The 21434-nt window shown below is 44.5% G+C and overlaps 1 long non-coding RNA gene across 1 annotated transcript; it reads left to right on the top strand.

Moving 5' to 3' along the window:
- The first annotated feature begins 3932 nt into the window (after window positions 1-3932).
- Window positions 3933-6118, top strand: LOC148050091 (uncharacterized). The gene is made up of 2 exons (XR_015701364.1): window positions 3933-4654; window positions 5311-6118. It is a non-coding gene; the product is annotated as an uncharacterized LOC148050091 (long non-coding RNA).
- Window positions 6119-21434: the final 15316 nt, after the last annotated feature.

Below are 21434 nucleotides of genomic sequence, written 5' to 3'. Positions count from 1 at the left end.
GGAAGATTGGACTAGACCAGACTGTCTGCTCCCTGTCTGGCACTTGTCTTCAATGACTCAAGAAACTGCCTTCAAAAACCAGCCAACCAATCCCCCCAGTAGCCCAGGCTCTCTGTTAGAAAGCTGTTCACTAACAACACTGTTGTCATGGGCAAAGGAGTCTTCTAGGAACAACATGGCAGTAACACTGCCTAGTTCAGTCATATTCTTCCTGGGATTTGATCCAAAGCCCACTGAGGTCAATCAGAACCTCCCACTGACTTTATAATGGCTTAAGCTCTGTTTAGTTGGACCTACTAATCCAATTTCCACAGCCAGTGCTACTGTCTGTGAAGTCCCAGTGCTGATACATAAAATCTAGCTTGCTGCCAGCTGTAGCATTGTTACGGTTCCTGCTGGTGTCAGCTCTCTCTGAAGCAAATATGTTCACATATCTGCAGCCACAGAAACTTGGACAGAAGTCTTGCAAGGTAAGCTAATTTGGGCCTTGTCCATTCTGAATGGAAGACCTCCAAGAACAGCCTGGGATATGGGTAAAATTGACCATAATAATGCGATAGTGGCACTCTTCTGCTCAGCGCTGGTCCAATGGTTCAGGGCAGGTTCCTCTGCTTTGAGAGATGTTATCTCTGGGAAGGTATATGAAAATAAGTCAGTAGAGACCATTGAGCACATTTTCCAAAACAAGGGCCATTACTAACCAGGTTTGTTATCAATTTCCTCAGTTCTTTGAACAGAGAGAACTGAAAGGTCTTGTAATAGTTGATGGTGTAGTACTTAAGAGCCTAAAAGGGATATTGTACCAATCCGTGGGCAGATGCAGCCTTTTCCCCAGAGACCTTACGAGACTACACTTACCTGTGCTGGAGGCCAAGAGTGTATGACATGTTGATGAGTTTACCAAATTAATTCCTGGTTTAGACATAGTTTTATCTTCTGGTCTGACTGAAAGCATTTGAAATTTCCTTTCCCTTCTTTTGACTACAGTTATCCTCAGGAGGCACCCAGCTGGATGCACAACTCTATGGCTCAATAGCTACTGTTTTCTCACTTACAATTCCCTTCCTGCAAGCATTTAAGGTGTGAGCTTGATCCTTTCAGTATTCATGGAGGGTGAAAACATGTGGGGACTCAGCAGAACTGAAAATAAATTTATTTAGAGATCCAGGCTAATATTGAAGAATTATTTGATTCAGCTACAATGTCCTGATGGAGTACACCAGTGTTTATTTCTTGCTTTCCAGGCCAGCTGTGCAGAACCACAGTGATGGGGTTTCCCATAGGTAGCACTTAGCACACTTCAGGGATCCTTGGAAATGAAAAGGTCTTTATCACTGGAAATCAATATCATTCACAAAAAAGGGTATCACTTCCATAGCAAAATGGCCATTCAGCTGTGTGTCCTTTAAGTTATTATTGAAGTTACTTGTGTTTTAACATTTCCTAAGTTTCTTTTATTTTCCAAGAAAATGGAGATGAAACAGCCACTATAAATCCTGTAAATCCAAAAGTGCCAGGTGTATAACAGCAAGTAGTTTATCAACTTCTGTTTATCTGGAATTTCTTAAAACTTGTCAGGTGCAATGATGATCAGCACTGACATCCTACCAAACAGGTCAATAGAGGCCTCAGTCTCTGATTCAGATGCCAGATGAGTCGTCCATGAAACATCCATTAGGACACAGACCTCAGGTGCGAAAAAAGACGATAAACAATTATGGAGACTTTCTGGAGTAAAAGTAATTTAAGCCATGATCACCTGCTTGCTGAGAAATAACTGATAAAATCAGTGATATGATTTCTTGTGATGGCCTGCCTGTTTTGTGTCAGGAAAATGCAGTCTTACAATGTCTGATTAAATGTTTTTAACCCTGTAGCATTGCGGGAACAGAGAACTGGTTTAGCAAGAGTGTTGTGCAATCCGTTTTCAGGGCAGGAGTGAACTGCTGACCCCTGAATGCTGCTGGGAAGGATGCCATGCATGGTATGGAAAGGACATTTTTCTTTGGAGGAAATCTGCATCTGGTGCTACTGGGCCATGCAGAAGGTGATGGTGGTCCTCATGAGCAGTGGTACCATGTGCTGTGGACCCAGGAGGTTCAGGGTAGCAGTGGGATAAGCTAATACTGTAGTCTGAAACCACGTTTGTCTATTGAGTCATCCATTATGTTGTTAAAATGTGATCATTAGAATCCATGAATTAGCAAGGAAAAAAGACAATAATTAAAGCCCAGACACAAAGGGGAGTTAATTCCTCAGAACCATTTTGTGCAGAGGTATTTGAGGGTTTCAGTAAAGTAACTCTTTCTGTTTCCTTATGAAAACCCCTGCTCTACAATGCATCTTCCAAACTCTCTGGAAAATAATCTAATTATAGTTAACACTATTATGTTCTTTGGTGCTTTGAATAGAGCTGTGGGTAATATTATGATTACTCCAAAGCAAATAGCTATGTGGTTCAATCTGACATCTCATATTGATAAAAACACAAACATTTTATTAAAAACAATGGATAAGGGAAATTATGCATTTTCTAGGTAATGTAACAAAAGAGTGAAAAACACCATTGTTTTCTCAACAACAGGAGAAATATGCTTTGCCAGACTCTGTTCTATAAATACATTTAATTAAAACATTGTATTCCTCTTCTCATGCACTCTAGGAGAAAGCAGGTGAAACCTAACTTTCTTTTTCCTGAAATCTTCCCATATACCTTCCAAAATAAATTAGTATCTTAAGAGTAAGACATTCTGATCACTTGAAGGCTTATAACCACACCTGAAAAAGAAAGATTAAATATGAAAGAATGGTATTAAGTCTGAAAATGTGCATTTAAATCTTCTAGTTCAATCTCAAACAGAAAGGCCTCATTTTTATTTTTATTTTTTGTTTTGTTTTGTTTAATAAAGCCCCAAATGAAAGCCAATGAAGTTGGAAATGTATTGACTTTGTTTCATTTCAGTCATGTATTGTTGAATACTGACATTAGGTGGCACAATACCCACCATCAGTGCCTCTACAGAAATGACAATGCAATTGAAATTTGCTGCTGTCTCTGAAGCTGGTTTTGTTGAATGTGTTGTGTTTTCACAGCAATCCTGTTGCTAAATGTTCTTAGACCAGGGAGGTTAAGTAACCTGATGTAAGTGTAACCCATGTTCACGTAGGCATGGCTGCACATTTTTTTCCGGTACTTTGAGTCACAAACCAACATCTTTTGGTAGTTATGACATGAGCTATGTGTCACAGAACTGGGCTAGGGGTGCTTGAAGGGCTGGTGATACTGGAGACTCTTAGTAATCCCCTTTCTTCCCTGTGGGACAGCATGGAGATGGTATCAAGGTGGAGGGAAAAACCCATGAAGGGCATCCTCTGCAGCCCTTGCTCATCCACAGCTCCACAGGCACCGCAGCCACAACACAGCAGCTTCATGCATGGTCCATGAACTGCCCATCATGGATGGGCTCTTCCTGGGCCACCTCTGCTACCACAGCCCCTTTTTTAATTGCAATCCTGCCCACCGTCCCCTGGCCGACCGATTCCACTTGCAGCAGGATGATCTGCACAGGGGCTTCTTGCAGGTGTTTGCAGAGAGCCCAGGCTCACGCACTGTGAAACATATAATAGTGTAAAACCAGGTGTCCTGGTTTCAGCTGGGATAGAGTTAGTTTTCTTCTTAGTAGCTGGTAGAGCGCTGTGTTTTGGATTTAGGATGAGAATAATGTTGATAACACACTGATGTTTTGGTTCTTGCTGAGCAGAGTTTACACTGGTCAAGGACTTTTCAGCTTCTTGTGCTCTGCCAGGTGCACAAGAAGCTGGGAGGGAGCATAGCTAGGACAGCTGACCCAGACCGGCCAAAGGGCTATTCCATACCATATGACGTCATGCTCAGTATATAAGCTGGGGGAAGAAGAAGGAAGGGGGGGACATTGGGTGTGATGGCGTTTGTCTTCCCAAGTAACCGTTACACGTGATGGAGCCCTGCTTTCTTGAGGATGGCTGAACACCTGCCTGCCGATGGGAAGTAGTGAATGAATTCCTTGCTTTGCTTTGCTTGCGCGCACGGCTTTTGCTTTACCCATTAAACTGTCATTATCTCAACCCATGAGTTTACTCACTTTTACTCTTCCGATTCTCTCCCCCATCCCACCAGGGGGGAGTGAGCGAGCGGCTGTGTGGTGCTTAGTTGCTGGCTGGGGTTAAACCACGACAGTCCTTTTTGGCGCCCAACGTGGGGCTCGAAGGGTTCGAGATAACGACAGATTTAACTGGAATGTGCTAGATCGAATTTATAGCTGTTAGTGCTGTTTAGGTATTAACCGGCAGGCTTCTGTACTTGCCATGGGGCTTGCTTGCCTTACTGTATATTAGAGTCTAGTGCTCGTTAGTGGCTGCTTTTTGCTTTTGCTGCTTGCTGAACTGCTTATCATCTTACTCTGCTGTGCCTGGGAACATTTTGATAACAGCAATGGCCATGCGCCTGGGCTGGCAGATGGCCAGGGCATCGCTGCTGTTTCTGTGCTGCTGTACTGGACAGGCTGGAACTCCAGTGTGAACTCGAGTCGAAGGGACTGTGACCTGTGGATGAGTCCATGCGGGAGCAGGACACCCCGAAGCGTCTGTGGACGTGGATAAGCCCATGCCAGAGCAGGTATGTCTCGAAGCATCTGTGGCCATGGTTATGTCTGTGCCGCAGCAGATATACCTCTTGAAGGGATTGTGGCCCAAGGATAAGTCCACGCTGGAGAAGGTACACCTCGAAGCATCTGTGGCTGTGGATAAGTCCATGCTGCAGCAGGTACACCTTGAGGCATCAGTGGCTGTGCATGAGGTCATGCTGGAGCACCTCAAAGCGTGTGGCCATGGGTAAGGCCATGGTGGAACAAGCTTACTTCTGAAGAGACTGTGGCTGCGGGTAAGGCCACGGTGGAGCAAGTTTACTTCTGAAGAGACTGTGGCTGCGGGCAAGGCCACGCTGGAGCAGGTATATCTCTGAAAGCATTGTGGCCCATGGAGAAGGCCATGTGGGAACAGGTGCACCTCTAAGTGACTGTGGCTGTGGATAAATCCATGCCGCAGCAGGTATACCCCTGGAGAGACTGTGGCTCATAGACAAGGCTCCGCTTGGAGCAGGTAAACCCCTAAGGGACTGCAGTCTGTGGATAAGTCCAAGCCGGAGCAGGGGCAAGGGGAGGAGTCCATTGCAGTGTTAAGCCCAATGGTCTGGTCCAAAGGGGCCAGGGGTGGAGATTGTAATGGAAATACCTTTAAATTGTTGTAACCCATGATCTGAGTTGCATGTTATAGGAATTACCATACCAGGAACCACCTGAACCAATGGAGAAGAAGCCTTACAAGAAGCAGTGCAAGTGCAGCAGTGACCCAACCTGAGCTGGCTTTGGTGCCCAATAACTCCACGCAACACACCACCTCTCCTGTCCTGAGTGACCACCATCACAGATGGAGCCCAAAGTCTCGGACTAAATGAACTCAATGGACATTATGTGGACATTTGTGGATGTTTATGGACATTTTACAGACATTTTACAGGGGTGGTCCATAAAATAAGTGGGGTGGTGGTTAATGAGGATGTATTGGATAATGTGGGACCTGAGCATGATGTAAATGGTATGGAATAAGGGGTGGATACTGTCCTGGTTTCAGCTGGGATAGAGTTAGTTTTCTTCTTAGTAGCTGGTAGAGCGCTGTGTTTTGGATTTAGGATGAGAATAATGTTGATAACACACTGATGTTTTGGTTCTTGCTGAGCAGAGTTTACACTGGTCAAGGACTTTTCAGCTTCTTGTGCTCTGCCAGGTGCACAAGAAGCTGGGAGGGAGCATAGCTAGGACAGCTGACCCAGACCGGCCAAAGGGCTATTCCATACCATATGACGTCATGCTCAGTATATAAGCTGGGGGAAGAAGAAGGAAGGGGGGGACATTGGGTGTGATGGCGTTTGTCTTCCCAAGTAACCGTTACGCGTGATGGAGCCCTGCTTTCTTGAGGATGGCTGAACACCTGCCTGCCAATGGGAAGTAGTGAATGAATTCCTTGCTTTGCTTTGCTTGCGCGCACGGCTTTTGCTTTACCCATTAAACTGTCATTATCTCAACCCATGAGTTTACTCACTTTTACTCTTCCGATTCTCTCCCCCATCCCACCAGGGGGGAGTGAGCGAGCGGCTGTGTGGTGCTTAGTTGCTGGCTGGGGTTAAACCACGACACCAGGCTTCGCTGAAACTGTGTTTGAGTGGAAGCAAGATTGTCTGCTATTTGACTAGAAGACTGACACATTATATCTCCCCCCGAGAAAGCAAATATTCTTTCTGTCAAAATGTCTGTAATACAACCCATTCTCACTCTTTCCTTGGTGTAGAAACAAAAGCTTCTATGATTTTAATCAGTGCTGGATTTTGTGCTCCCGCTAGCATTAGAAATCCAAGAACATACAACGCTGTACTCCGGAGACAACTGGAGCTATTCTTTTTTAAGGTCACAGCAAATGTAATAATGCCAGCAGCTCATAGCACTCTTCATTAGGCTGTGTAACTTTCCAACGCATCAGTCACTCAGTGGAGGGTGTTTACTTACTTTCTTTAACAGGGTGACTGTTTTCTTTTTTATTGGTAACCTAGTTTAAATTCTCCTTTATGGGACAGATGTGGCTGACCCTGTTGCTGTTGGGAAGTCAGCGATGCAGAGCACAGAGGCAGCAGTGGGATTTCACTACCCCGAGGAGGTAAAGCCAGCCAGGTACCCAGAGCACCATGCATTCCCCCATCCCTCCCTTTCACCTGCCACTTTCAGCACCCTTGGCACTGGAGTGGATGATAATTGAATAAGTGGAATTTGCACTTGAAAATATCTTCTCCTCTTTTTGTGCAGGTCAGTCCTACACTGAGCCTCAGCTGCACCCCAGGAATCCCTGAAACTTTGGAAAGAAGGTTTTGGTCTGTTGTAAACCCTGTTACGATATTGAGGTTAACTAGATACCTGACACCGTAACACTGGAGTATATAAAGCAGGCTGGATTCAGTTAGTGAGCCTAAATTGCTACTTACTTGGTGCTTACAACCAAAAAATCTTTGGAACTGAAAATGCCAGGCTGCATCTGCCATTGACTGTGAAGGACGTAGCTCAGGCCCCAGGTTTATCTCCCCATGGCTGTCTCATGCTCAGTGGACAGAGGCTCAGGCTCTCCCCGTGGGCTGGGTAAAACTTCTGGGGGGAGTTAGCAGAAAGTCAGTCAAACAGACAAGCAGCAGCCCACTAGCTGTCAGTGAGGATAAGCGTTGGGTATTTTTGCTCCAGGCTCTGTCACCTTCTGAGCTCTTCTGCATTTGGTTGCCTTCTCTGGCCCCAAATAGCCATTCCTGTGGGAACTCCTCTTCCCGTCTCCTGGACGAGAGCAGAGGATGCTCTCGCAGCCACGCTCCAGCTGGGGCTTCCCAACACAGACTCTCTGCCTACCTTCCAGGTGCCTTTGCATGCAGCAGTTTACATTAGGCACTTTAGTGTTATTTAATCAGAAATTTGGGCTCCGGGGTTTGTTTCGGGTTTCTTTACCCTTGTTTTCTTAGCATCGGTAGCTAGCTCCTGGGAGCTTGCTGCAGACAGCCACACTGACAGCTCTGGGCTTTGGTGTGGTGCTGGTGCTCGCTAAGGCTCCCTGCTCACTTTCCTTAATTGAAGGTTGGGGTGAGGATAAGGCTTGGCTCACAACCCTTGTGAAACCTCATGTGCAGAGAGCTGTGCATGCTAGGAAGGCAAAAAGAGCAGACCCCTGCCTGAGGTTTGGCTTTTTTTCCCCAACCCCTCCTTGGGAAGCAGGGAAGATGTAAAGGTGCTCTACAAGCAGCAGGAGGGGAGACCTAGCTGCTTCCCAGTGTAGGGATTATATATTAATACATCAGGCTTCAACAGCTTCTAGTTACACAAAACCACACACACACACACAGAGCAACAGAGGGGCTGGGAAAAACATCGGGTCTCAACACCTCTGTGATCCTCTGGAAGCACACACACATGTCCCTGCTTGCACGCGCAGGGCCAGGGAGAAAGAAGAGAGGAAACTGAAACCCTCAGCTGCATGTCATGGCAGCAAGAGCCACCACATCGCTGCAAGCCAAGGAGCATCCCTTCCCAGCAAAGTGTGGTGCCATATACGTGGAGGACAGGTAGGAACAATGCAAGTGGAAGTGTCTGGAGAAATGCAGTGGGAGGTGGTCCATGGCAGACCTGCCCCACCAGTTTGTATGGTTAAGTAATCAAAGCACTGCAGTTGTGCTGGACAGTCTCCCTGAGAAACAGCACTAAGCAAGGAAACTTTCTAACCTGCTCTGTAACCATTCACAAGCCGTTCTCATCTATTATCAAATGTATAAAGTCTCAGATGTGTTAAACTGAATTAGTGCGCAGTGTGAATGCACTCAGGATACTCTTTTAATTTGGTTTGGTTTAGTCACATTGGAAGTGAGACAAGTTATTGCAGGCTAATGGATAGCTGGCAATTATATGAATGCTCTCAAGCAGAGGCAAAGAAAATGTAATTTGATTTTATTTAGCCTTCTCTGGCCAGGTTAAGTTTATTTATAGACTAAGAACATGCACGCAAATGCTTACACTATTAGGCCAATTTTAGTGCTTGCTAGGTGCGCTCACACAGAGATTTTAATGCAGCTTCACTAGCCTATTTCTCTTAACCTTTGTTATTTTGGGAGAGTTGCTGGTAGTGGACGTGGCATGTGGCTCTCGCACAGGGGCCACACCACCCCCAGCCTCCTTTTGGCTGCAGCCCCTGCGAGCCACAGCCCAGTGAGTACCCAGTGCTCTGGGCATCCCCCTCCCCAGCCTCTCCGCCATCTGAGAGAGAGCACTGAGAGGCAGATGGGAAGTGTTTACATACTAATCATAGGGATAGAGGAGACCAAAAAGACTGTTAACTTTAAAAAGAAGTTAAGTGATGTGCTGGAGAAAATCTAGCAAAGGTTGGAAACACTTAGCCCTGTTCCTGGTTTACAAGACCATCTCTTCTCTTTCAGAGGTGCCTTGTGATGCTCACACATCTGACCAGACAAGTTTCTGTGGGAAAGCTCACCCTGCCTGTCTGCCTGTCCACTCTTTCATTGCTTGCTACTCCAGATTAGTGCCAGTTCTCAGCTGTGGCACAAAATTTTTGAAATCTTTGAACACCCAAGCATCAGCCACCAATACTCCCAGTGTTTATGGGTGAGTAAACTAGCTGGGGAGGCACGTTTATCCTGTGTTGAATGTATCAGAGATGATGCATATGGGGAGAGAGCAGGAAGTTCTTGCAGTAGATGGCTTGCCTTGCTGTGAAAGCTCTGGGTAGACCCTGCTGCCAAGAATGCAGGAGCGACTGACCAACGTTTTGGCACTCTGATGGTGCTGGTGATTTTTTAAGCTGGACTTCCCTCTTTTGGGATTTGTTTTGCCCACCCTGGTGTCTGCTCTCCAGTCTTTCGGTTCTACAAACGCTGATGAGGCTGACAGGCTTTCCAGTTTAATGAAAAAAACAGCTGCAATACTGTTTCCCCCTCCCCTTTTGATTTTACTAACGTGAAAGGTACTGAAAAATGCAGAGGGAGGGAGCAGAATTTGGGCCTGAGGCTGCAAGGAGCCGAGAGGCATTGGTTGACCAGAGATGTTGGCACAGAAAGCACCAGCCATGGCAGTCCGGCAGGTGCTGGGCTCCCTCAAGTGAGCACATTCCTTCAGAAATCAATGTAGGAAAAAAATGTACGTTTTATTTCAGCGAAAGTGGGCTTAGAATGTACTGTGTTGTCTGAACCTGGTGAAGAACAAAGTGAAGGAGAGGGGTAAGGCAGGTGGATGATGCAATGGTTGTTGTGCTTCAAAGTACATGGCCTTCCACTTCTGAATGGCACACAGTCATGCTTGGTGCCAGCAGGATCTCCACGCTGGCCCAGCTCACAGGAGAGCAGCACGCACTTCTTGGGGAACAAACAGATGGGAAAAGGTTTTTCCAGGAGCATGGGCTGGGTCTCTTCCTGGGGTGGCAGAAGATGCTCATTTGTGCAGACTGATAACAAAAGGAGATGCATGTTGCGTAGATCCACTCTACAGAGCTCTGCTTAATACAATAGCACTCATGCGTATGCAGCCGGGATGGCGGACTGCTCCGGTATCGCATCTCTTGTCTTAAAAGTGTGGCAGGCATCTGTACAGCAGCTGGACAAGCGAAGAGAAGAGCAATTTTCTGCATGCCTTCTGCTGAGTGGATGCAGGGCTACAATACAGCACAAGTACTCCATCTACCTGAAGTGTAGACCCACTACTGCCAATAGATTAGCCTTAATGCCCTTGGAAGTTTTAATTCAGATAAGCAACCATGTTTCTGGCTGTATATGTGAAACATCTCTTTGTGGTGGAAATCTTCTTTTTTGGGAAATGATGTTTGTGGATGCCAGAATGTACTTGGCAATAAGTGCCTTCTGCATTTGGTTTCCTGAACAGTCTCCATAATCCACTCTCTGCCTGAAGATCATCTTTAGCTGTTACATTCAGATCCCCATCTTAAAACAGTTTGCTATCCTGGCACTCTCAATTCCAGAAGTTTAGGTTTATCTATCTGCTCAGTATTTCTCCACTTCGGGAATTTGGTTTGAGACAAACTGTTAATAAATTAAATAGTTTAGTGCTTTTTTTTTTTTTTTTTTTTTTTTTTTTGGTAATGCTTTTGCAGCAAAAGCCCATCAGGGAATATGGAGATAATCAGCTTGAAGAAAATCTTGAGAAACCTGTCTGCACCTCTCCAAATAGGCCACCCACCAGGCAGCATCCCTGAAAATTGTATGGGGTGCCTCTGAGATAGCTTCCAGATTATTTATGGTGTTATAATTCAATTAAGTGGTGGCAGGGGATCAGTGAGGGTGGCTGTGAGATCCTCATGTGCTAGATATTTCTGGAATCTACAGAGGAAGAAATGAGAGTATTTAGGATTGAATAATTACAAGGGTTAGGATTTAATAGGGAATTTATATTGCAATCTGTGGATATTAGTCTAGCTGGGTAACTTCATACAGAGGCATAGTAATGAAAGCACTCATCAAACAAGTAGCTAGGATGCTGCCTATAAATAATCAGTAAATGATCTATGGGAAAAGAGAGTGAATATGCTTGGACAATGTTTTATGGCCATGCCTAAACTATGGAGATAGATGCTCTAAAATGTGAGTCTGCCTTGTAAGCAGCCGCCTTTCAGGTCAGTAAAGCACAAAAAGGTTGTGGGTTAAAACCAGATGAATTCCTTTCTGCAACAGACTGAGGGCAGATTTTCCTTGAGTCTTTTAAACGAAATGGGGAAAAAATGTGTAGCTGAGAGAACAACGTGTGCTTTAATGTAAGGGACTGAAATGCTAGCAATGCACTTTCCTAGGGAAAGAGCATTAACTCTCGGGATCAGAACAGTCCTGCTGGAGGTGCAGATGAAATGACTGAGCTGAAAAAATGAGCAGTATGTTGCTTCAGTTCAGCTACAACAGCAAAATAGTGAAACACTTGTAATATTAGTCCTTTTACACACTGGCCAAGTTTAAGACACCTCTTTCAGAGGCATTGCTAGTCTTTCAAACTTTCATCTCAGTGCAAGCCACCTTAGAGTAATAGTAAACATTCCTCATTTGCTTAAACCATGAGGTTTCACTAATCAGGGCTTTCTAACTGGTTTGTGAGACCTCTGCCTGCATTTCCTCACAAGCAATCAAAAAACTACAGTTCATTAAAAGGTTACTGTGTTATCCTCACCTCTACGAGTTCCAAGTGAATAGAAATTGTTTCCATCTGTTAATCCGCTTGGTGAGGGGAGAGGGATAGCATGGATGGCACTTTTGTGTTTGGCTGCGATGGGATTTCTGTATGTGGCTGCAGAGGACGCTGTTACTGACGTTATCAGACACTCTAAAATTGAATCACAGCTCATCAAATTCTCAAGTCATTTGGTCAGTCCTACAAAAGAGTGGTTGTGCGTTTTTAGTCTGAATTATGTGCATAGAGATGAGCAGAGCCCTCTTCCCAGTGCTGTTTGGGAAGCCCTGCTACATGCTCAGCAGCCAAGGGCATGCTGCTCCTCTGATGAGTTGGCGGTGCCTCCTTTTGCCTTCTCTGCAGAAGGTACTGGCGACTTCTGTTTCCTATTTAAATTCAAGGGTATTGCTTTGATTAAATGGTTGAATGCAATCCTGGAGGTGGAGGGATGTCTTACTGTCCGACCAGGACTCTGTAGTCGTGGTATCTTTTATTGTCTGTGTGAGAAATTTACATTTCTAAGCCCCGTCAGCCATCAGTAGTGAACAGCAAATCTAGTTTATATCTCTTGGAAAGCTGTGAGCGGACATGCTTTGGAATGGAAAGCGGTATTTAGCAGTTGAGGTCCTGCACTGAGATGGAGTTCATCTGGGTTCAGTTCCTGACTCTATCACAGGTGTCCTGCAGCCAGGGCAGGATTCAGAACCAGGATGCAACCCCGAAGGATGGGACTGCAGAAGTATTTAGGACACTTCAGTGCAGTGCTCATTAAGGTACCATATAGCCGTAAAGCCCACTGTTTTCCATGTCAGGTTGCAGAAAAGGGGATGGGAGACCACCTGCTCACTCTCCTGCTGGGACACAGGTGAGTTAAGACAGAAAATGAATGGGGTCAGGAAAAGGGAATAGGCAAGACGGAACCTGACTCTTCAACCTAGGGAGGAAGGGACTCCCAGGCTCTTTTCTCAGCTCCTGGTAAATTTATGTTTTTTCCTGAAAATATACAGGGAAATTTCAAGACTTCCTGTAAAGGCACTTCAGCTTACAAAGTCAGCATCTTGTGTGGTTACACTTATTCTCCTGTGTTCCTCATTGCACCACGGCTCAGCTTCACCAGGAAGATGGAGGCTGACAGCAGCACCTCAGGAAACCGGCTGTACATTCAACTTGTCATGGTGGGCCAGCTTCGGGACATGCTTCCTGGGGGAGACCTAACCATGTCGGAGCTACAGCACAAAGCAGGTCCATCTCCTGTTCCTCAGACTGACTGGGCAGGTAAGTGCCAGCAGCTCACCTCAAACCAGCACACTCCTGAGATGTGCTGAGTCTTGGGCACCTCTGAAACGTGGTGGTGCCAGCTGGACACTCAGGTTGAACATTGGTGTGTGTTGACATGGTTTAGACGCGCCTCAGAGAGGGAAGGCCCCCAAATCTATGACTTGGACTCTGAAAATAACCCTTATATTTAATGGAAGCAGTCATATCATCCAACAGTCATTCCTGGAAACCACAAACGTGATTGATAGACAATGATAGAACTGAATGACAATTTATGAAGAGACCTTGTGAGATAGTGAGGATCCCTAAAATGGAAAGTTGTGCCATATTAGCGATATAATAAAGCAGCTTTATTAGAAACTCTCCATGAACTAGCTGTTCTCTGGACAATCAAATCATCCCACTGTCTACTCACACTGCTTTTGTCAGGCTGGAATACTTCAGCACACAAGTAAATAAATATAATGAAAAAATAACCCTGACGTGCTCATTTGTCTATCCTGTCACCAGTGATCTATATTTTTGAGAATATTTTGAGACGAATGGCTGCAAGAAGACCCTGATAGTGTTATGAAAAGCACAGGCTGTCCTTTTAAGCAAGATGACAGATTTATCTGAAGGCCAAGTGTCCCTCAAGTATTAATTCCTATCTGTTTTTAGGAACAATAAGAGCTGTTTCTGGCTTCTTCATAGTGTCTCTATGATAAAGAAAATATATCCAGAGTTAAGGCTATCCAGTATCCTTATGAATATACAGAAGAGATGTATGTATACACACACTTGCATGTTCCAGTCCCTGGTGCACTGCCACAGCATAGGCAGCTATAGGTAGCCTGTGAACAGCTATAGGTTGCCTACAGAGAGCCATAGGTAGCCTGTGGACAGACAATGTTTGCCTGCAGACCAGCACATTAGATCTGTTCTGCTTTTGAGAGCCTTATCTACTCACCATGTGTTGCAGCATCTCCAAATCTGCTCTGAACTCCAGCAAAGTCTCAAGCCCAGGCAGGCAACACCTATTTTTTTTACAGTCCTGCATTAAAAAGGCAGTGGGCCCAGATGAGAATTGTGAAGGTGAAAATCTGGCTTTGTATCATCATGAGCAGGAAGAAAAAAACAAATGTATATCTGGACCCGAATCTCCAAAGATCTACCAGCATATCTGGATTTCTCCAGTGGTGATAACTTCTGTATCAACAGAATAAACTAGAAGAACAGCAGTGTCCTGGTATAGACCGGGAAATGTTGGTTGTTTAACACTTACTGTGGCAGGGGCATATAGCTCTGCCATGCTTCAAACATGCACCAAGAGAAGTCACTCCAGTTCCTCATTTCCTCCCTCTGACTATCTCTGGTCACTATTAATCATTAGGCAATTACATTCTTTAAGATAAATCACCACAAGTTTCTCTTCTGTAAACAGACAAACAGCTTTTCTTTGTAAAGATTGATTTAGTTGCCCTGCAATTTCCTGTTTAATTAAACAGGATCAGCCTGACAAATGCGGGTTTTTAAGCACTTTGTTTCTAGCTTTATTTCCTTGTCCTAGGAGTATACAAAGGATGGACTTATTTTTCATGGCATTGAGAGGATAGCTAGGTTAATACCAGTCACTTTGCCCTTGGACATTGGTTAATATGTGCTATATCAGATAAGCTCATATAAGGGGAACTGCCAGAGTGATTGTCCGCCATCCTTTGTAGCCCTCAACTGGTACAAAATGTGTGTCAGACCTTCGTTAGCCAGAAGATGTGTTTTGTCCAGATATGGGGAATCTTTGCTCTCCTTTCTCCTCAGCTGCATTAAGCCCTGCTAAAGGGATGGAAACTTCGTTATCCATATCACAGATCTGCATGTTGGGTAGGTAAAAAAGAGGCTTCAGGGCGGCATCTTCTTCAGGGAGGTAAAGGATCTCCTGAGATGGGGTAGGAGCTGAGAAATTTGTGGGCACAAAGCTGAGGATTATCCTTAGATGAGTTGTTGGCTGATGGCTTAAAACAAATATGTCCCCAGACACAGCAGCAAATTGAGGGTCTGGGCTGGGAGCCCTCAGTTTGGAGAGAAGAAGAATGAGGGGGACATGGCCATGGGTTACCAAATCATGAGTGGGAGATGCAGCCAATGTGGAGCTGTTCATCGTGTTGTCCAAAATCAGGGCTAGGGGCATCCAGTGAATGAGCAGGAGACTGATTTTTAAGGGAAATTCCTTTGCACAGTGGGCTATGAGGTGCTGGCACATGCTGCTGTGGGAGCTGTGGAGATGGATGGCACTGGTAGGTCCAGAAAGAGATCAGCCAAATTGGCGAGCCACATGTGGATAACGGGGACAGAGGCGGGGAAGAGGCTGGGGCAGTCAGCTGGATGATGCAGCAGAACTGCTGGGTGTTATCACCTCGGGGAACTGCACGGCGGGTGGAGGAGGAGCAGGAGCACTGGGCAGGCAGCTGCGGGAGCGCGTGTGCCGTAATGACAGTGCTGCTCTCCTGGTGCCCATTGCTGTGCTAAAAAGGAGGTGTGCTCTTCTGCATCGATTATTGTCTTATCTCAAAACAGTCATCAAGATGAAGTTATATGGCCTGGGAATACAGTAGACTGACACATTTTTATTGGCTTTCAGATAAATGTTCCCTGACACTGGAGCCATCTGAAGATTCAGTCCTGTCACTCCTTTTATTCATGCCTCTGTTTAAACGATTTCTTGAAAGGAGAAATCCAAAGGATTGTTTATCTCCTTTCAACCTCTTCCTTTGCATCTACCTGGGAATATCACTAATCACGCAATAAACAATTAGCACTCAACCTTCCCATATACTTAGTTCCATTCTTACACCAACAAGACAAAGGTGTCGTGTTCCTGCTGCTTGTTCCTGGAATGGTAACAAGAGCAGGGATTTTTCTGGAAGACATTTTCTTAAATTTTCCCTTTGGGGTTTTAAAATGATACTACTTAGCTGTTGTGACGTGAGATAACCCTACCTTGTGTTGAAAGCTGCTTGTCTTTTGTTATTAGCTCTGTTCCAGAGTAAACAGTTTGAAATGTCCTACCGATTCATATTCACCCCATTTGACATTTGGGCTGTGGTTGTAAGGGGTGTCAGGGTAATTCCTGAAGTACAGATGTACATGGAATAAAGGGTGTTTTGGGGGTTTGGCAGAAAATGGTAGTAAAACTTCTTGCAGAGATGTAGGCTGCACTCTCCCAGATGCCTTTTGCCCCTTTGCAATGCAAAAGCAAAACCCCAGATGTGCATGAATGTTCTGCAAACACACAGTCTCCTGCATGATGGGAATAACAGCAATATGTGTCAGTGCCGACTGGCACATCTATGGCATCACTGCCTTCCAAATGCAGCTCTCATCTGCAAAACTTTATAGTCCCACCAGCTTGTAGTGCCCTCTCCTTGCTTCCTGCAAGGTCTACCAACATATGAGTACTCACTAATCTGTGTCAGACAAATTGTGCCAGAGGAACGCCAACATGTCAGGGAGGCAGCACGTCAGGGAGGCAGATTATCTTTGGCATGGAGGTGGTGATAACTTCCAGGTATGGTAATGGCATTTCCTGGCACAGAGGGATCTGGAGGATGTCTGACCACAGAGTAACACTGACAAAAGTTACTATTATCTTCCCAAGGGTTCAATCTCTCTGCAAGAAAGCCAAGGTGAAGAGGTGACGCAGCAGGAGCTATCAGGCTGTGCAGGAATTTAGCAGGCTGTGGAGAGCTGGCCTTCAACGCTGCAGCAGCTGGAGCTGAAAGGGAGCGTCGCCCGTCTCTTTGAAACTTTCCTTGCTGCTTACCCTGCTGAAACATCTTCTCCCTCAGGCTAAGTGGTTCATGGCTCTCGGCTCATTGCTGTTACAAGACATTTATGTTTCATGGCAGATGGCCTACTGCACAACTTGTTCTTTTTTTTAACTAAGGTAGATCAGCAGGCAGTGGTTCAGTCTTGGGCAGCTCCAGGTTGAGATTTCAGTATTATCCCACATTTCTTTAAAGCAAATGAAAGAAAAAAAAGGGGTTGGGAGAGAAATGTTTTCATAATCACAAGTTTTGTCAGTTTTATAATATATTTGGCACATATTTTGTGAAGGCCAAAATATGATGTTGCAAGCACCTTTAGAAAACCATTAAAATAGAAAATAATGAGTGTACACTACAATGCTTTGTGACTGAATGCATGAAAATGCTCTGACTTTAAGCTAAGCTGCATGGAATTTGACCTTGGCACAAATGATGGCATTTCTCCACCTCCTTTCTGACCTGTGCCGTTTCAGATGATTTGTAGATTTAATTTACAATGCATTTCCATATACAGAGGAAAAGTGCTACAACTTTATCTGTCCATGGAGTCCCAGCAGTCTCAGCTTACCAGATGTTCCTTACTCATTTAAACAGTGCATTGAGCTTTGCTTAGTATGATAATTTTGAAATGCAAAGAGTATGGGGACACATAATGAAGAGTTAGAGGTAGTGGCTGTAAGGGTAAAATGTTTCAAAGAAAAGATCTATTGCCATGTGTCCAGCTGCATTACCATAACTGTGGGTATTAATTGTTGTGCAAACACCTACAGGTCACTCTGAGCATAAATTATGTTTTGATTTCTTTTCTTAAGGCCAGAAACCTGATCAATAACCTTCATTTAAGAATAGGACCTCACTGCAGGCAAAATCTTTATTTTGACTCAAAACCTTGTGATTACCAGACTAGTTTTGCTGCAGCAGTGATTGTAACTGGCTCTGTGGTGAGAAGGTTTGTCACCCATTGCACTAACCCATACCAGGGCTGGTAGGAGTCACTGCCCCAACCACTGGCATTGCCTCTGAGCACAAAACTGCCAGACTTATTGCTGGGGGACAAAATTTTGCTTGCTACAGATGAGGGACGGTGTGAAGAACAGTTTTTGCAGACGCCTTCCTACCCCCAGGAGCAGGAACAACTGACCTGGTTCTCCAGGGACTGACTCCTTTTTGTAGCGTTCTGGTTTTCACTCTATTTGTGTCCAGCCCTTGCCCCCTGCAGCAGCCCAGCCCTGGCCTGGTACCACCCCTGAAGCAGCTAAATGCAGCACTATATCTCCAGAAGTTCTGTAAGGCGCTCTGTGTGCCATGCAGTGGAGCAGGAGTTTAGGGAGTTGTACTACCTACAGGCTGAGAAGCAATCACTGATGAGGGCTCACTCACCACCTTTCCTCATCAGAGAGGCTGGAGGTGCCCGCAGCCCCTTGCAGCGTGAAGGTGGAGGGAGAGTATTCGCAGTTACCCTGCAGAGACCTCACCTTAGAGGCTTCACCATCAGCTTCCACTCCAAGTCCAAGAAATAAAATGGAGAGAGAATTTTACCTCTAGGGCAGTAGCTCATGGTGTGACAGGACTTTCCAAGGGACAGGACCCTCCAAGGGACATGGAGAGGTTGCGGGACACCAGCGATGGCTCCTGAAGGGTGACATTAGCAAGCTGAATATGCTTGTGTCACTCCAAGGTGCGTGCCACGTGCTGAGCAGGCATGACCATGCTCTACCTTGTTTCAAAACAGACTGTATGGGCACAACGTAGAGTCGGGCAATGGATGGAAGCAGAGTTTTCAAAGGTAAGAGCATTGACAACCCCTAGCCAGTGTTCTTGAAAAAGAACAAGCTCAGTGAAAAAAAGAAATTTCATTTTCATCCAGTTCACAGACAAAAACCTCATCTTTTTCACCAGTTGAAAGGCAAACCCAAAATTCATGTTCCCTAAAGAAGCTGAAATCTAAGAATCCACACAGTTACATGAGTATTTTCCCCTTAAGGAATGCTGGATACCTCTATTGGGATTCAAGTTTCTTAAAGTTTAAAACATGTTCACCTCCCCTCCAATAACTTGCTGAAATAGTAAAAAATTCTCTGTCTTATTCAAGTTCGCAGTAAATTATTTTTGCTATATATTTACAGCAAGGTCAATTTTTTCTCCCTGAATTTTCTTGCATATAATTCATTTGAATAGGGTGGCTTCTATGCCATCTTTAATCTTCTAAATGCATCTTATGTCCAAATTATAAATCCTAGAAAGCAGTGACCTATAATGAATTCTTAACCACAACTCTATGGCAGAACAAATACACTTCTCTAATATGCAAACTGTTAAATGTTTTCTTATCATACTAAAAGTGTGAATTAAATTATAATACGATGAAAAAGTAGCAGTTTGCAGTAATTCCAAATGTGGCAAATCTTCAGTAGTGCATAAAATTATTCAGTGAACTGTGGAAAACATCAGAGCAATTCTAGCCTTAAAGCTTTTCTTCCAACAACCAAAAAAGTGCCAAAAACAAGCAAGCATAGCTAAGCATTTCATCTTGGAAGCAGCTTATTGAATTAATAAGACAAGTCAATTAATGTAATGCTCTGTTGCTTCAGGATAAAACATGAAAAGGAAAAATATGGAGCTGTTTACTGTAGTGAGATCAAGCAACCATGAAGTCTGTAAAGCTAAAGTTGCTCATTTCTCTAAATCCTAAGGAAATAATCAGCATAGCCATTGTGTATACTCCTTTATATGTAAGTCACCTGTGAGATGTGGATCTTCTGCTGTCCAGACACTGGTTTTAATATCACTTTTCTCCTGTTATGAGTCTGTTTTGCCTCTATACTGCATAAACTTGAAAGTGAATAGCCAATATCGTTCACATTGGTGGATGTTGAGTTATGTTTGATGGGCTCACCTGTGTCACAGGGCATCTTAGTGCTAACTGGTGAGGAAAGTTACCGCTGAGGTGTGCAGGGTATTTTGCATGGTTACTGTTTTACACTCAGTTTAGCCTGTGCATTGTAGACTAGTGAAGAAAATTGAGATCTGCAGGTAGAAACTGTATGTATTTCAGCAGAGCAGCCTGTGTTCAAATCATGGCGAGGTTCTGATAAATTGAAAGTTAAGGCTGGTAATCTTTGCTTTCAGGTCAGTTCTTCAATTTTCATTTAACTTAATGCTGGGCTTGTACGTGCCCAGAAATCCTGATTCTAGGTGTCTGTGAAAAAGTGTCTGAGAAGGATGGAGTCAATTAGTGATGAACAACTGGTTTTCCTCTGTAACAGACCATGTCTTCCCAGAAATCCTCATTATGCAAGCTTTGGGTTTGATTTGAAAAAATAAAATAATAATAATCCTGATCAAGAACTTTACCTGTTGTGAACTCCCATTTTTCAATTCTCCTACCCAAACCACTGCCGTTGATTGCAAGGGACTAATTAGATCCGTTTAAATAGGGCTGCTGTGGGTTAATGAGGACAACAGAAAGCAACTGGCTGTTGGTAGAGACGAGTGCCTCAATTATTCAGGCATAAGATGACTTTCATGTCTCACAGCAATTTGTGGAGAACAACTCTCTCATAGCTATTCTGGTCAAATTCTGTTGGGAGTGTAAGGGCAGCAGTTGAAAGGGAAACTGGAGACAGCAACACACTGACCAGGTCTACACTCACTTCATGCGGTGTGGTTGGCTTTCGAGGCTCCTTTGCAAGTGTCAAGGCTTTGAAGGGTACAGCTACAGGATGTGCTTCAAGGTGGAGTTACTGTAGTCTCCAGGGAGATGTGTGGAATATATTAAGGGAAGAGTGCATGGACCAGCAATCAATGACAACTATGTGCTAAACCATTTTTAAAGTTTTGGGCTGCTCTTCCTTATTTTGCCCCCAGACCTTGAACAGCACTGACTGTAAGAAATCCTGTCATCCTTATTTTCCTTCACAGCTTTATTCTGTGGTGGAGAAAGGGATGTATTGTGACCCCATCACAAAGGTTTTTTTGTAGATTGCTGCTAGATGCACAGTCAAGATCTTACTGTTGAGAAAAGCCACTGTGGCACATTTGAGAGCTTTTGAGGGCCATCTTTCACTCCAAGGTCTCATAGATCATATGTAACAAGTGGTTGCGAAAGCCACAATATGAATAATTACTGGGTAAAAAAAAAAAAAAAAAAGACATTTTTTAACTCAGCAGTGGGGCCACAAAGCAACATTATGAACCAGCAAATACTGTGGGTCAAATCCACTTAAGAGGGAAACTGATGTACTTTGGCAGAAAACAGGTGTTGGCCAGTATTATTCAGTCCTCTGGGGTTAATTCAGTAACTTCAGTCTGTAGAATCTTTCTAGGCAGCAGGTAAATCTATGTGTGTAGGTAACTCCTTCCTATTTTGCTCCTGTCCGTATCTTTCTCCTGTCCCTCCTGGGCATTGGTGAAATTTTGCTATACCCTCCATTGAGGTCAGTGACTGAAGGATAAAGACTAACATTAAATATTAAACCATCTGACATGTCTTTTAAGTTGTAAAATACGTGAATGCCTGGACTATCAATTCAGAGTTGGCTGTTTCAGTTTCAGCATTACC

Source organism: Nipponia nippon, unplaced genomic scaffold (assembly GCF_047370975.1).
Source record: "Nipponia nippon isolate SJK-2023a ecotype South Korea unplaced genomic scaffold, ASM4737097v1 scaffold_9, whole genome shotgun sequence".
Lineage (NCBI taxonomy): Eukaryota > Metazoa > Chordata > Aves > Pelecaniformes > Threskiornithidae > Nipponia > Nipponia nippon.
This window is presented reverse-complemented; position numbering and strand designations above follow the sequence as displayed.